Genomic DNA, 16,486 nt, shown 5'->3' with positions numbered 1-16,486 from the left:
ATGAATGGATTTTAGCTGTGTGGATGTGGTGTGGTATGTGATGTCTGCATGTAAATTGTTGCACAACAAAAAGGACTTTGAAATCACCTTCCACATACATTTCATCCGTCAGAACCGTGTTTATAACAGCTGTGTGTTTAAGGATTTAGTTCAGTGTCTGTTCTCTTGATCTTAAAGAAATGCACATGTACATAAACTTACACTTCACATGTACTTTGCTATAAACTTGACTGTTGCAATTTGTAAATCTCTTTTGTTTCCCTGTTGCGTAAATGCAAAAATTCATGTTTCATAAAGAGTAAAGGGCTGTTGCATCATTTTTAACTTACTATTTAACACAGATGTATTAGGAGAACAGTATTTTGCCTGAGTTATGCAAAGTAAAGATGCATTAAAAGGTCTTATGATGCAGTATAATGTTGATTCCACATTAAGGTTTTGTGTGCCATTTAGAGCTCTCAAAAAACCACAAAGCGTCTTTGTTCTCCACTGTAACTTGTTTTTGACAGAGTGCGTGGGTATGAATTATTTACAGTATCAGCAGTGTTGACATCAAAAAACAAAACAACTTGTCCACAGTGGAGACAATCTTAACTCCTTACCAAACAGAATCCACATTTTATGTTCATTCTTTGTAATTCCTGCAATAAAATGATGTGTAGAATATTCCTTTTCATTTACATGAGAGTGTTTTTATTCCTTTTGTACATTTCCAATGTGTTTCCACAAGAGGGCAGCACTTGCACACTTTGTATGTGATGCTCTGTGATCTCTCCATTCAGCTGATACAGGAGCTCTATGGGGTTTCTTTTAAACTGTCACTGGCTATTTCTCCAAAAGCTGACCTCAAGTCTGTCCTGAACCCTAATTTAAGTGCAACCTCTGCACTGACACTTCAACAGAGCTCTGCAGCCGATACCTCAGCACTTCTGCCGGGACTGTGGCCAACAAACCCATTCACCCCCCCTGAAAACACAAACAGATCGATACGCTCCGCAGAGAACCAGATAACCCCTCCTTTCATCTCTACTCTCGTCTTTCATCTATTACCCGAATCCTATCCCTTGTTTCCTCTCTTGTCGCTGGACGGAAAAACAGAGGCCTCGACCCCCCCGCTATCTTCATAAACATGTCTAACAAGGCCTTGAACTTTGACCGGTGAGTGCCAGGTCACTCTGGTGGGAGTCGCACTGAATGGTCACACAGCACCGAAAGGCTAAATGGTCAAATGGCCAGTATGACTGAGAGCAAGGGTCTAATGACCACGATCATGATTACTCACTTATAAGGCTCGGATGGGTGCTGTCAGAGCAGAATATAGGGTTTAAGGACAAAGGACAGTTGAAAGGCAATGAGACATAACATGGGAGTTACACACACACACAAAAAAAGACATTGCAGTCAAAATTTGACAATAAATGGTTAAAGTAACAACTAGAGTCAGCTGGAGGTTGAGTTATTGCAGCATTCGAAGTAGTTCCAATCAATATAATACATTTCATAATTTATTTTCTGAGGCAAGGAAATTTAAACTAGGCAGCATGAGACATCCACAAGGACAGGATTTTCCCTCAAAAAACAGTAAGCACATAAATCACTGGATTCACAGACAAATGCCCATGCAATATCAAATGTGCCATGTGGTTAGGGGTCAGCCGTGCACAGCCCTGCTCAGGGGCTTTGGAGTTAGAACTTATCCCTTCTAAGTGTTTAATTCTACTGGATGTTTGCTAACACTGCCGGGTTGAGACCTGATTTGAGACTTTCAATCACTTTTACAGAACCTGGGATTACGCTTGAGTGCAATCGTGTGTCTGTGAAGTTGTGTATGAAGGGAGTAAACTGGCCAGAGAACCGTACAATGTGCGCTATTTCATTGGCTCAAACCACGATTTAAGAAACCAACTGGCCAAACTTACCCCTTGCTGAAATCTAAAGGGATTTATTAGTTTAAGTCAAACTGATAAGGAGAAATGTGTCAAAGTTCCTGTAACTTAATTCCCCCATTTCCGAGAATGTGTTTACGCTACGGCACGGGAATGCGCCAGAAGGTGAGTGTGGGCCTGACCTTTCTCCTGAGTGGATTAAGCACAGAGGCCACAACCTTAAGCATAGCCCCTTGACCTCAGGTTAGCTTGCCAGATTAGCTTGCAACACAGCATGCACCGCAAAACCTAAAAGGGAAACACCCACAAACACATACACGCAATGGTAAAAAAAGAAGGCTGCATGCCAGGGATTTTCGCGGCAGTCTGGGGATCACACACACAGCTACAACTAGTAGTAAATACAGCAGGAGATTAAGTGAAAGGCTTTCCTTTCTTACACACAGACAGCAGTAAACACAAGTTCAAACTGAGTAGTATCCTGTTTGTCAACTTAAAAAAAAGTTGTTTTTCATTTTACAGATACTGATTTTCTTCCTCCTAGCTGCATCGTCTTATTGTGTTTATTTTTCTAACTCTTTTGTTTTTTTTTTAAAGTCATTTTGCTTTCAGGATTTAGACAGGTGGGAATTCAACATACAATCCTCAACCCTATAATTAGCTGACCAGGAACCAGGAAGCGAAAAAGGTGCAGCTGATGGTTTGCAAGTCAGTGTTTTGAAAGTAACTGCAGAAAGAGGAACCATCATTGAGGCAGAACAACCTCTGGTACAGCAGATTTCCACAGAGTACATCCTCACATAAACCCTGTCAATTGGTGTCCTCAAATCACTCTTTCAACAGTACTCAACATCTGAAAACTTTCAGTACAACTATCTTCATTCAACTTTAAAGTGGAATGAGAACAGCAGCTATGAATGGACAGAGGCATCTTCGTAAGCGGTTATCTTTAGAACTTCTTTATACTGTAGAAATAGTCAGTGATGAAGTGGCCATGAACAGTGACTGCAGTGCAGCGCAGCTGAACAACTTATTGATAAGTCTGCCTGATAGGATAGAAACAAGCTCATCTCTGAGTTTTAAAGCCTTGGCACTGTGAAGAAGAGTTTTTGGATGACTACCAAACATTGAGTCATTGATTTTCTTTATTTTTTTGGTTGGCACTGTTGGGCCTTTATGGTTTTAAAGATAGTTTTGTGTGTATTTTTCTATTATTTTACTACTGTACTTTTAAAATCACAATGTTACTGTTTTTAATGAAAAACATTTCTCCCTATATATTTTATAAATTATAAATAAATTAATTATAAATTATTATGACCAGCTGAAAACTCTTTGCACAAGCTTCAGGTCATGAAATGTGGGACAGCAAAAACAGTTCTCACTCAGGAGATGCATGTTTGCTGTTCTTTAGGTGATGTAACTGTTATTAAGGAGGCTATCAGTGTTGAAGCAATAACTGTATCATGTTCTTGCCCTAATTTGCAATGTACAAAGATGACATAAGACCATCTGTAGAGTTTGGCCTGGATGCGATCTGCGATCACGATCTCAGCATGATCGGAAATCTGATGCTCTCGGATGAAGCCAAAAATGGTGCTTCCTCCTCCTACTCCTCCTCTTCCTCCACAGAAATTTCAACTCCATCCAGTGTCCATTTAGAAATATGGAAATATCGTGGCAGTGAATGAATGAGAGGAGAGCAGAACGCCTCCACAGCCGAGTGGAGGAGTAAAAAGGAAGAGAGCACGTCACAGTAACAGAGAGTGCGTGGGCATGAGAGGAAGAGTGGGAGTGAATCTGTGGGAGGCCTTTCAGTCTAACTCTCAATCTGTCTTTTTTTTCTTGATTCATCCCAACTACATCACTACCCATCTTTTAAACTCTTTTCATCTGGATTTAAAAAAAATACTCTATACATCACTAAGACCTTCTCTTCATTTAGAGGACAACCACTACTGTCCCATGACCCTGAGCTGCAATTAACATGAATGTCACTAAAGCAGAGGATAGAGCATTTTAGCCATCTTCATAGTTAAGCCTATAATGAAAACAATACACTGTAGGGAAATTGTTGGCCTGGCACTGACCAAAGAAACAAAATCTGCCCAATACTCAAGTCTGTTCAAACACAGATCTAGAGCCAGTAGTTGGCGGTATGACTTTGTAATGAAACACCACTGAAGAAGAAAACACCACAGCTCCATCACAACATTCAGGCCATTTTCCAAACCACCTACTACATGCTATATGCAAATATAGAATAGAACTTTATTGTAATTGTAACAAGTACAACGAAATTGAACAAAATATAGTATGTAATAGGCACTGCTGACTGCCTACTGCATTTGCATGTAGTATATAGTATGACTGTTCTGTTGAGCCTGTTTTGTAGTATGCTACTCTGGTTTTCAGCTTTGGAAAATGGAGCCTTTATTATAAATGTACAACACAAACATTGGGTAGATCTTGGCATTTTAGTTTCTTTGTTAATCATTTCATAGCAGAATCATCACATTTGATTTATATCGTTTACTGAAAATAAATCTGGGAGGTATTTTAATTGTTACATCTGATGGAAGAAACACCTTCATATAATACATGTATGCTTCAGAAAGTAAAATAGTGGTAACAAGATTCTTGTGTTTCTTTCGTATCACTCCACTTCTATCTCACAGATCTTAACCATAGTGCTGTTGTATTGTAGTTATAATGCTGCCTCATTCCAGTAGATGGCAGCAATTCACCAAAACCTGCCATCTGCTTAGACAAACAGCGTTGGCGCCGTGGATTTTGGGAAACAGTATGCCAGGTAGACTGGTCTGTTGCATACTGAGAAATTTTCCTGGATCAGTAAGACATCCAGGGATTTTTGGCATACTGCAGATTTTGCAATTTTTCACATACTACCTACTACATACTAAATGTCAGCCAAAATAGATGGCAGTAGACAGTTTGAAATACAGCCTCAGTCATGAGAAAGGAAGCTGATGCAAAGTACTAAAAACTGCAGTTCCTCCAGTGTCCACTTGAGGCTGTCTCTGAAACCACATAGCACCACATACACAAGCATTCAAAAATATCAATGTCTACAGCAAAAAACAACATTTTTTCAGCCTGGTACAAAAAAAATGGTCAGCCTGAATAGTCTCCTAAAGAGTGTTTTCTGAGGAAAATCTGCTGCTGTCTTTTGATAGTTAAACGTGTCACTCATTGCAAATCTGTACTGTAGAAAATGTCAACAAAGGCTGTTTCTTCAGCATGCGGTGGCTCACATCATCTCATTAGCTACAGGCATCAAAATAACTGTATAGAAATCATCATTGTTACATGGTGGTGGTGTTAGTTTCTCTCGGTCATAAAGACTCTGTAGTGTATAGAGAGTTTATTTCATAATCAGCCAAGGAAATGTATATCCTGTTTTCAATTTCCCTTACACCATCCTATCTACGTACTGCTGTCATATGTTGAATGGGAAAATAGAGGCAGAGAAACACAGATACAATAAACTCCTTCAGGATGGCCGAGTGTATTTTTGTATGAATCTAAACATTATTTTTCAGTACATTCTGCCGTCTGCAGCGGGGAGAAACAGCATCCGGGGTAATTATTATAGTAAAATGTCTGGCAGTCTCCACAGGATAGTCTGCCTGAGCCTTCTGGACCGTTGGTACCATCAGATGGTTGGCACTCAAGGCTCATCCACGTCTAGTACTGGGAACTGAGGATAGGACATGGTGTGTGGAAGTCAGACAAAAAAGGGAACCATAGAAACCAGTTATAAAATGGAGACTAGCTGCCAGACAGAGCACAGAGGGTGAACAAAATCCATCAATCGCAACATTGTTTTTATGTCCTGTCAGAACTGCACACACAGGAATCAAACAGTCGGTTTACATGAAGGTAGAGCATAGTTGGATTGTATTCTATGGATGTCTTATTTCTCTTAATATCAATACATAAACCTCTGTCTATATGTCCAAAAACTCACTATTCTAATATGATCTAATGATTCTCTGCCACAGATCGATTTACTTCAAGTCACTCTGACTTAAAACTGCAAAACTGAGACCTGGCGTGGGATTTGAGCCAGATTGATTATCCCAAACTATACATGGAAATGGCATAACCTCCACCATCCAGCTCAAGGCTGGTTGTACAGTATGCATCTTAACTCTTTACTCGAATATATTTCAGGTCAGAGAGAAGAGAGAGGAGAGAAAGGGGAACACTGTGTGGTCCAATCTTCACACCATTGAGGAATAGTAATTAGGTACTGTTCTTCCAGAGTGCAAGAGGAGGACTGTGGGTGTTGTGTGAACATTAGCAGCTAAGGGTGTTAAGACTCATAGTTAAAATTACATTTTCAGTACAACACAACTTTTCCTTCTTGTAATGAAACAGATTTTTTTTATCAAACACATATAAATGAGCAGAAAATGATCCATGCTGTAATGTGGGTAAAAATATAGAGAAATGAAATTTTTTATCCATCACAAACAAATGTTTCAGTCATGATGAGCCAAGCTGATTGCAACGCTTTCTTCATTTTTATGGTCTAGACAAATCATAATGTAAATGACCACTAATGATTATTAAACCTTATGTTGAGAAGAAATGCTCAACTGATTATGCGTGACACTGCTATTTGTCTTGATGTCACTTCAGCGTGTAAAGTGTTGGGAGAGAGCTCTTGGCTGAGTGCGCAGCATGCACTGGTTGTGTTTAAAGAAGCACACCATAACTTACATTCTCATTTACACAACAGACAAATCTATAACCGCACAGCATACTTAGTAAATAACCTTTTACTGTGTTTCATGCTAAATTAACTCAGTTAATATTACAAGCTGGGAGCAGGAATCTCTCACGGACTCATTTACATGCTGAGTGAAGTCATCGCTAACCTCAAGCAACATTAACAAATACCTTCAACAGTAAAAAAGCCACAAATACAACAAAAGGAACAGTCAAGCGTGCTAAAGCTAACTGGCTGGACATGGAGGAGTCAATTTGAAGTGACTTAATCATTGACACATAGCCACTTTCAACAGAATATATACGCTGCCATGGGAAAATACATTTTTTGAGCTTGAAGGTAGAAAAATGTTTCAATAAATTGGCCAAATTATCTGAGAAGAACTGGAAAAAAACACCAAACATCTATGTAAACAAAACCATTCTCCTCTATTATATTAAGCGCTTCAGTGAACCTCTGAGTACAGCAATGCACATCATCTATTGTGCTCTATTTGAGTCGTGCTCTGGTCATTTCAGCGCAGTGTTTACCACGTTGTTGGCCCTTTCAGAAAACCGGATTGCTGATTTTCTCAGCAGCTGTTGAATTATTGAGCAAAGCCATCATCACACCAGCAGACAGCGAGTATTTACAGTACTATTAGGCTTGTTGTAGTGTTAATGGGCCCCTCCATTAGCCTTTGCAAAGGCCTGAGTAACACCTGCATCAACAAAAACACACGTACATGCACACACACGCTGTCACAGTTGTTATAGGAGTGTGTGTGAGTGTGTGTGTGTGTGTGTGTGTGTGTGTGTGTGTGTGTGTGTGTGTGGTGGCCCTCATGGGAGTTAGCTGTTTTTCAACGGTGGCCTGAACACGTCAAAAATGTGCTTACACCATGGCAACACATGCTGGCTCAACAGTATTACAGAGCGTGGCTGTTCTTCAACGTCTCAGGAGACTCCAGATTAAACACACAATCACAGACATGGAACCCTGTGGCGACAGCGTGCGTGAATGATGTAACATGGTGCTAAAGACTTTGCCTTTCCTGGATCCCTCCTGTTTGTTTATGTCTGTGTGTGTCCAACCTGTTATATTTGTGTACCATAAGTCTTTTCCATCATCACAGGCAATGAGGGGACAGCTGTAAACAGTGTCACCATGAATCTCTCCTGAGTGATATGGAAGGCTTTTGGCCTTTCACGGCACTCTGGAAACTTCCATGTTTACAGTCTCCAACTCTGACTCCACCATCAGCTGACACTGTTACATGAATCAACAAAGTGGTAACAACCTGGTTAGCCACTATTTGATCCACTCACTGACCCACTCACCCCCATCATGTCTCTTCCAAACATGCACACACACACCTGCCGCCTGATCCGAGTTTGTACGGGTCACAACAACATTAAATTCACTCTTACACACTAGGTTTTACTGAGGAGCTCTTTCAAAAAAAGTTGAACTGTTTCCTTGCTAACATCAAGACAAAGTCATATTAGGTTTTCAGATTTGCAGTAAACTTAAAATAAACAGATATTTTGAGCTGAATTTTACTGATGCAGTTATCCTGTATTTAGTTGATTACTATACTATGAGTTTTACCTTAAACCAGGGGTGGGCAATTATTTTTTGGAGGGGCCACATGAGAAATATGAAGTGTGTCAGAGAGCCACACCAATCATTACATGAACTTCATTCTGCTTAATATAAAGTTTTTCCCATTATGAACAGCTCTCACTTATATATTATTATATATTGATTACCTGCTACTGGTAACCATAAGAATAAGAATATTTTATGAATATGTGAAATTATGGTGTAGGTCAAGTAGGAAATCCCTCCTCTAGAAGTAATAATAGTAAAAACAAAGCAATCAAAGCATAAATGTTTGTTTTATTTCTAGCTTGTTAGACTCCACATATACTGAAAAAAAAACAAACTCTTGAACAACTTCAAATGGAATAAATAACGCAAATGTTTTTCCACTTTGTTTTACCTCTGCAGTGAGAAAAACCTAGTCTGTCTTGGGTTTGAACCAGCTCCTTTGAAATTTGGATGAGGTACCTTCAGTGATAGACGATCTTGTGTGGATCTGACAAACTTCACTTGTTGCTGTTTACATGCAGGACTCATGAGCGAAAGTGTATCCATACATAAATAATCCAAGCTTTTCAAAATAAAAGTGACACAGTTGTGTTGTGTTTGTGGCTTTTTTTTCTATTTATGTTGTAATTTATGATTGACCTCACGTGGGCTAGACAGGGACGCGCAAAAGGCAGGATGTGGACCATGGGCCGTATTTTGCCCATGTCTGCCCTAAACGGTGTTTTCTCTTGCTAGCATGTTTCATGTTAAGTCAGGATGTAACGATGTTTGAAAACAAGTATTTGTATAGAAATTACAGCAAAAACATTAAACGTGTACACACATTAGACTCTTAAAGACAGAAAATCTGGGCCTAAATCTCCCAATGAAATGTGGGCATGACCTGACTCAGGTCTCCTTTTAATTGATAATTTTTCCAAATAAACTTGAAGCATTTGGAGTCAAAACAATAATCTAACTGCTCCTTATGGTGTCAGAGCCTTCCTGATCTGAAACCATAAATAACCTGCCAGTTTGAATTGTCTCTAAGTGTGCATGATCTCCGGTGATTTTAAAGTCAGCTAAGATCCTATAGTCTGGTCTAGTCTGTTGCTGGTCTCGGCTTTGTTGTGTCGACATCACTCCTGATGATTTGCTTTGAGCCCTTCCTCACTTCAAGCTCTCAAATGAAGTGAATTGATGCCGACAGACTGGTGCTGTGTCTGGTCTGTATTTATTAAAGGGTGACAGCGTGTAACTGGAGAAATAGCACTACTGCTGATGAAGACAAGTGTACCCATGGAAGGGCGGTGGTAGATCCTCCTATTTCAGTAACGTCACACATGAACGCTTAGATCATCAGCCACCCAATTTTTTCCATATCAAAGCTCCTCTCACACCATGACTGTCACAGCCAGTCTCCTAAAACTGGATCACTTCTCCCCAGACCCTAAAGGCCTCCGAATGCAAATGTATATCTAATAAATGTCTCCTACACATCTTTTCACTATGTAATGTATTCTTTACACAAGGGCAGCCATGCATTCACCAAATTCTGTCTAATGGCATGCATTATGCAAATGAAAAATCACCCACAAACATCATCAAACGAAAACATATATTCGCAAGGTATCAAAACATTCGTACCTAAAGTATACTTTACTTTTCCATATTGCTGAACCCCTTATAAACAAAATCAAATGAGTGAAATGTTGGAATGTAAATGTATGTAAATGAAGTGTGCTGCTTCACAGGCAGTCACAATGAATGGCGACAGACATTTGCAGTATTAGCAAACGGGGAAAAAAGTCCTCGCTGTGGTTCTCTGACTCCCTGCCCCCTCGAGTCAAACCTTAAAATGAGGATTTCATTGTTCATCACACTTAATTCTGTAACAAAATCATTACATCTGAAATTCAGAATTGTGCTTAATGTATGCACAATTAGGCCCCATCTCGATCAATTATGGCCATCTAAATTAAACTGAGGTTTCATTATTGACTTAATGATCAAGATCTTAATGCTGCTCTATACCCTGCTCCTTATTGCCTCACTGCTGGATGTTTAATGTGTTCTAAGTACAGAGAGCATAAAAGGAAATTATAGAGGACCTATATGGCCAAGTCATGTGCTCCCTATTTTTATGAATTTAGACTCCTCGGAGTGTGTGAAAAGAGGAAACATTTGTGATTTTTATCAATATGATTATCAGAATATGCTGTTTGCAGATTAATGTTAAGTCTGATCATCTCTAGTTTTCCAGAGTCTTTGAAAAGCAGGTCATACATTTGAGTTTGGAGGCAGAAAAAAACATAAATATAAATCTGCACTTAAACTATCAAGGGGGAAAAGGGGGTTTTGATGGGGACCACTTTCACTAAGTACAGATTCTCTGGCTTGTCGCTTCAGGCCAACAGCAGAGGAATTTCTCAATAGAGTTAAAGTGTAAAGCTTTATACACACTTGTTTATAATGCACTAAAATCTGAATGAATCTTCTAGGAGCACATTAAATACTGAGAATGAGAAAAATGTAACAGCTTCTCCTGAAACCTTCAACTAAAATTTTACTCCAATTGATGCTGGCTCAGTGTGAAAATGTTCTCCACAGATATTGTTGAATCAGGATGCTGACGATCAGTGCTATCAGTCCCTTGAGGGGTGTCCAATGCCCGAGGTAGACATTTCCTGTGTTCTCTGGCAATCAGTCCACCTTCTCACATCCTCACAGCCCCCGTGGATGCCAAAACCACTCCACTACTCATCTAGCCACTACCCACACATCCAGCCTCTGACTGATGAGTGTGCAAGCAGACAGAGTATTTCACCCTACTACATAACACACATGTGATCCTCTGTGATCTCCACCCACCAACACCACCTCCAACACACCACTGACTCTTGCGGTCTATATAAAGATAACCAACCAGTGCTGCTTTTTTTTTTTTTTCTCAACACAGAGAGTCTGAGTTGGAGCACTGTTAAAGAGGAAGATGGACGGACATGATTCTGAAATGTTAAATATTTCAGAGCTGCCGGCCTGTGACCAACTGGAGGGGGGAGGAAGAGGAGAGATGATGGGGGAGGAGGACTGGCAGTGAGAAAAATGAAGAAGGAGAGGCTGGGATGATACAAAACTCTATCTCCCTAATTCTAGCAGACTTTATTACATATTCATGTGATAGTGTGACTGCTGTATGTGTGTGTGCATATGCAGATGGTGGACATCCATATAACCTATCACTTTCACTCTAATTGCAAACATCTAAGAGGAGGTTCTCCTTAAATCAATAATCCTTAAAATGCATAAAAGAAAACACTCTCATTCCTCACATCATTTGTTGTGTTAGATGAATATATTTATTTGTGTGTTTCAGGGGGCCTCTGATATTATGACTGATTCTTTCATTAGAGGAGCGGTGTGCACTTCATGTGTGCCCCTCTGTCTCCATATAGATTTAAATTACAGCCCCTATCAGTGTCCAATTTATTTGACATCATGTCTCAACTTAGAGCATGTTGCGCTTCAAATAAATGCAATTACTGAGCAGTGTATTGTTGTGTATGTGAGGGCTGATCAATTAATTATTCTTGTTTTTTGAAGTATGCGTACCCTCACTAATAAGATTTAAATACAATTATGATTGTAGAAAAACTCATTTTAGATCAAACGTAACAGATGTTTGATCATCTAGTTGGTTTGCACGATCATTCAGACTGTGGAAACTGTGCTAACATCAACAGTTAAGAAATAACAACGAAAAAAAAGGATAAATAGTGTGTAATGATCAAATGTTGCTTTGTGGCTACACCAGAAGTGCAATAATTGGCTAATATTAACTAAATACTAATTACTAAAATGTGATGTAATGCTAATTGTGTAAAATAATGCGATGAAAAAAGATAGAGACGCCTGATGTGTGGCACTATCTATATAGGGATGGTGGTAAATGGGTTAAAAATCACTGGAAACGCATAGCACATAGCATCATTGCACATAATAAGAATATAATTACAGCTGTTCATTAGATAAGCTAATTAGCCACTAATAGCACCATTTGTAAACACATAAATATGTAAACTGAATGAAATAAATAATTCATAGCATTAAAAAAAATAACGGTGTATGTCATGGGCTGGAATGAGCATAGTTGGTCACAATGTGCACATAATTGTGCTCCTTGTCTTTTGTGACTCTCTCATTGTTGGGGAAAGCCCTTCCTGACCTCCGGGAGCACCATTTTCTTATTCGTGGCACAAGAGTCATCAACATCTAATCTAAACACTTGATTGGCTAATTACACGACATGAATAATTTAAATGTGTGGCCTCTCTGGCCCTTTTCTGTCTTCATTAACATTAGTATCACACATAAGCACACGTACACACATCTGCATGCATATATGATTAAACCTAAACTATAAAATCATCATCTCAATTATCACACATACAGAAGCACCATTACAGGGCCGACCACACAAACACAGACGCATGCAGCGGTGATTAGCTGTTTGGAAAATAAGCTTAGACATTGCATTACAGTGAAATATAAGCAGAGAAAACAATAAATAAATAAATAAATAAAAAACAGGTTACATGTACACTTTAATCTGTAAAACTATAACATAAAGACATGATATTTGATTAAATAGAGGGGTAGTTGGTGGTGACTATTCAAGAGTATTTTTGTTCAAAATGGCTGTCCCTAGATAGGAGATATATGGAATGGGATATTGTGTTATAATAACTCAATCACACGGTTCATTGACACTCTCCAAATGTTGTTGGGCATTACAGACCAAGTTTTTGCTAAGAAAAAAAAAAGAAACAGTCTTTTTATGGTGTGTTGCTAAAATTGTCTATCTTTTACAGCAAAACCTCTTCCTATGATGATAAAAATGTTTTTTAGGTCAGTGTGTGACGGGAAATTGATGGCAACACGTCCAGGCCTCCAACTGTCGTTCTGGAGCATCTGGTAATGAGGTTTTAACTGTGACCTTAAAAGTGACTTTCATTCAGTCCGTGAGGCTATAGCACAAAGCAGCTACTCAGGCATGGCATCTGTGTAGAGAACTGTGACAGCACTGAAATATCCATGTCATCTTTAAGTTGGTCTGATTTAATAAACTGGGAAACAAAGTGATAAGACATTCTCTCTAATTTGGGCTCATAACAATAAAACCTGAACAAGTGATTCATTTGTGAATCTTTCAGATCTTGTGTCCTGGACCTATGCATTTTTTCCACAGTCAGTTAAGGTGGATTATAGTTCACTTCTGAAAGGCAAAAGCATATCAAATGTGTCTCAAGTGACCACTGGTAATTGGATTTGCCTCCCACTTGATTTAACTGGTGAGAAACTGGGGCAGTTGAAGAGTAGTAGGAAAAGATACAAATCTGTTTGAAACATTTTAGGTAAGAAGTTTTAAATGGACTTTTACTGTAAAGATCTGCTGTTATTGGGGTAAATTACAGGATATTAGCAAGAAAGCAGCAGTTTGGTCAATGTAAGGCCCATAAGGGACCAAATGAGTAAGCGTTCATGTAGTTTGTGTCTCCACAGGTCATTCCAGTGCAAATAATAATTTCAGTATCTCTGCTGAAATAGCAAGGATGAAACAGCCCATGTTAGCACTTGTATGCTAGCGTTTAATGTACACAACTTTACAAGTTCCATTTGAAGGCAGCAACACTTGGACCCATTCCTGAATACTTTTAGGAGGGAGTCTAAGCTGCATTCAAAACTGTCCTCCTTTAACCTGATCTAAACACTCAATATGTTTCTGACAGCAGATGCTGCTCTTATTACTGGAAACTCACAGATTTGGAGTTTAAATCATTGGAACAAATTTACTTTTTTCAGGATCTTGAGCATGATTAAATGATTGGTTGTCTGGACTGAAACTGAAGGTCAAACAGTTTTGCGTTGACATCAAGGGGGTGCATTCCCACTCCACTGTTCATGCCCTGACTTGTTATTTTGTTGTTAATCTGTTTTTGACTTTCAACTCAACAAAGTTATTTATCAAGGAATGCTGGAATACTGTGGCAAAAGTTTGTCTTCTGAGATAGACAGTAAGTTGTTTTCTTTACCTCACTTGACCTCCTTTGCATAATTCTGTCTATCAGAGCAGCACACTAAAAAGCACAAAATGTGATGAGTACTACAGCATTTCCTGTTTCTGTGAGAAAATAGAACAAGAGGACAGAATGAGTGTTTCAGAGGAGAGAACGAATATTAGATCAGCAGGTCAGCTGAGGCTAAGTCACAGTGAAAAAAATCAATGCACGCCTAAACAACATGCACGAGTGCGTGCGCACACACACACACACACACACACACACACACACACATACACACACACACACACACACACACACACACACACACACACACACACACACACACACACACACACACACACACACACACAAACAAAAACACACACACACACACACACACACACACACACACACACACACACACACACACACACACACACACACACACACACACACACACACACACACACACACACACACACACACAAAAGCCAACTTCCTACACACTCCTACTAAGATCAGTACCAATTTAAATACTGCAGTTGCCACCCACCTTCCTTTAATCGTCCTTCCGCTGTGTGGAGTATGTGATTAACTGAGGAAACAACATCATCAGTGCATTGATGATCACTATGCAGCAGTGGACCAAAATACAACTATCACTGCTGGGGTACAAACATAGTCTATAATAAATCCGATCATTAATAAACTGCCAGTCTACCAGACACAGAAACATGGGATAGTCTAAAACTGTTTTTAACATGTTGAAGTTTTATGCTTGCCTACTGTCACAGCCGTTTTTCTGACCAAACCAGAGAGGCTGCTCATGAATCACTGTCATTTATAAGAAATCTCATGACTGCATAATAATGACAAATGACTGATGATGGCGTTCTGGAGCCTGAATATCATCTGCATTCAGTGCTTTAATCACAGCTACTGAGAACTAACACGCTACTGTATCATTTCTCTGTGTGCATCCAGACATACTCATGAATAAATATGCTGTCTGTGTATGTCCTCGGCCTACATAAACATATTATCATTGGTTTCTCTTCTGGTCATATGAGCATGCTGTGCCCAATGCCTCCTGTCCTTTCTAATGAGCATATCAAATAAATATGCGTCTCAGTGACCTGTGAAATGAGAAAACCCCAGGCATTTGGAGTGTCTGTGCAACAAATTATTACAAAGAGGTCGTAACATCATGTGGAGATAAGGTGGGGACGACAGTCAAGAGGAAAATTTACACAGTACAGAGAGGTCTTCAGGAAATGTCAGGTGACTGCTGCACCAGTTCACTATCAAACAAGCATAACCACCATTCGACTGGCTTTGCACGTCATAGAGCTCAGTGGTAAAAGGGAGAAGGAAAATGACAAGAAAAGTGACAGAATAAATCAAATCTAGTGCAGGTTAAAGATTACAATACAATTTTTTTGTCATGTAGAATTAAAAGAACAGAAGAGATAAAATGAGCACCAGCCATATAGCAACTGTAAAACACATTACAACACAGATGAGTCTATGACCTAATTCAATAAACTGTCTGATCTTTGTGGGGCCTTGAACACAATATACCAACCATTATAATTGACTTTCTAGTGCCATTTTACGCAACACTGCAGGCCCTGTCTCCAATTTGCAGTTTAATCAAACTTAGATTACGTCCATCCCGATAAATTGGTTAACTGAAGTAATCAAAACTGTAATCACTCGTGCTGTGGCTCAATACAGGCGCACGCAGTCATTTCCAATAACACAAAGATCTCCATCGGCTCACGCCATCCTTCCTCCTGCTCTGCCTGCTTGTGATCAATCAGAGCAAAAATTAACAAGCAGAGAAGTTTCAATTTCACGTTTGCTGTATTGATTAGTGCATTGAGTCAATTACGGGTGACAACGTGAGATTGAACACAGCAATCTATACGGTATGTGCTCAAGAGCTCTGAAAACAGGCTTCCATTAGCATTACCTGGTTACAAGATTGGACTGAAGAAATCACACAAGGAACATGTTCGACATAATTATAACTTAAACATCCTGCTTTCTCCTTATGACAAACCCTGATACAATAAAGTAATGCCTGTGATTGAAATACAGCAATGTAGCTACTCCATATAAAAAACACTACCCCTCTCAGAGATGCTTGTATTTCAACAACGCATGTTTCCCAAACATCAAAAGATATACTGAGGCCCCGTTTA

Source organism: Halichoeres trimaculatus, unplaced genomic scaffold (genome assembly GCF_033239565.1).
Source record: "Halichoeres trimaculatus isolate MK-OKI-2021-1 unplaced genomic scaffold, fHalTri1.1 fHalTri1_scaffold_19, whole genome shotgun sequence".
NCBI lineage: Eukaryota > Metazoa > Chordata > Actinopteri > Labriformes > Labridae > Halichoeres > Halichoeres trimaculatus.
This window is presented reverse-complemented; position numbering follows the sequence as displayed.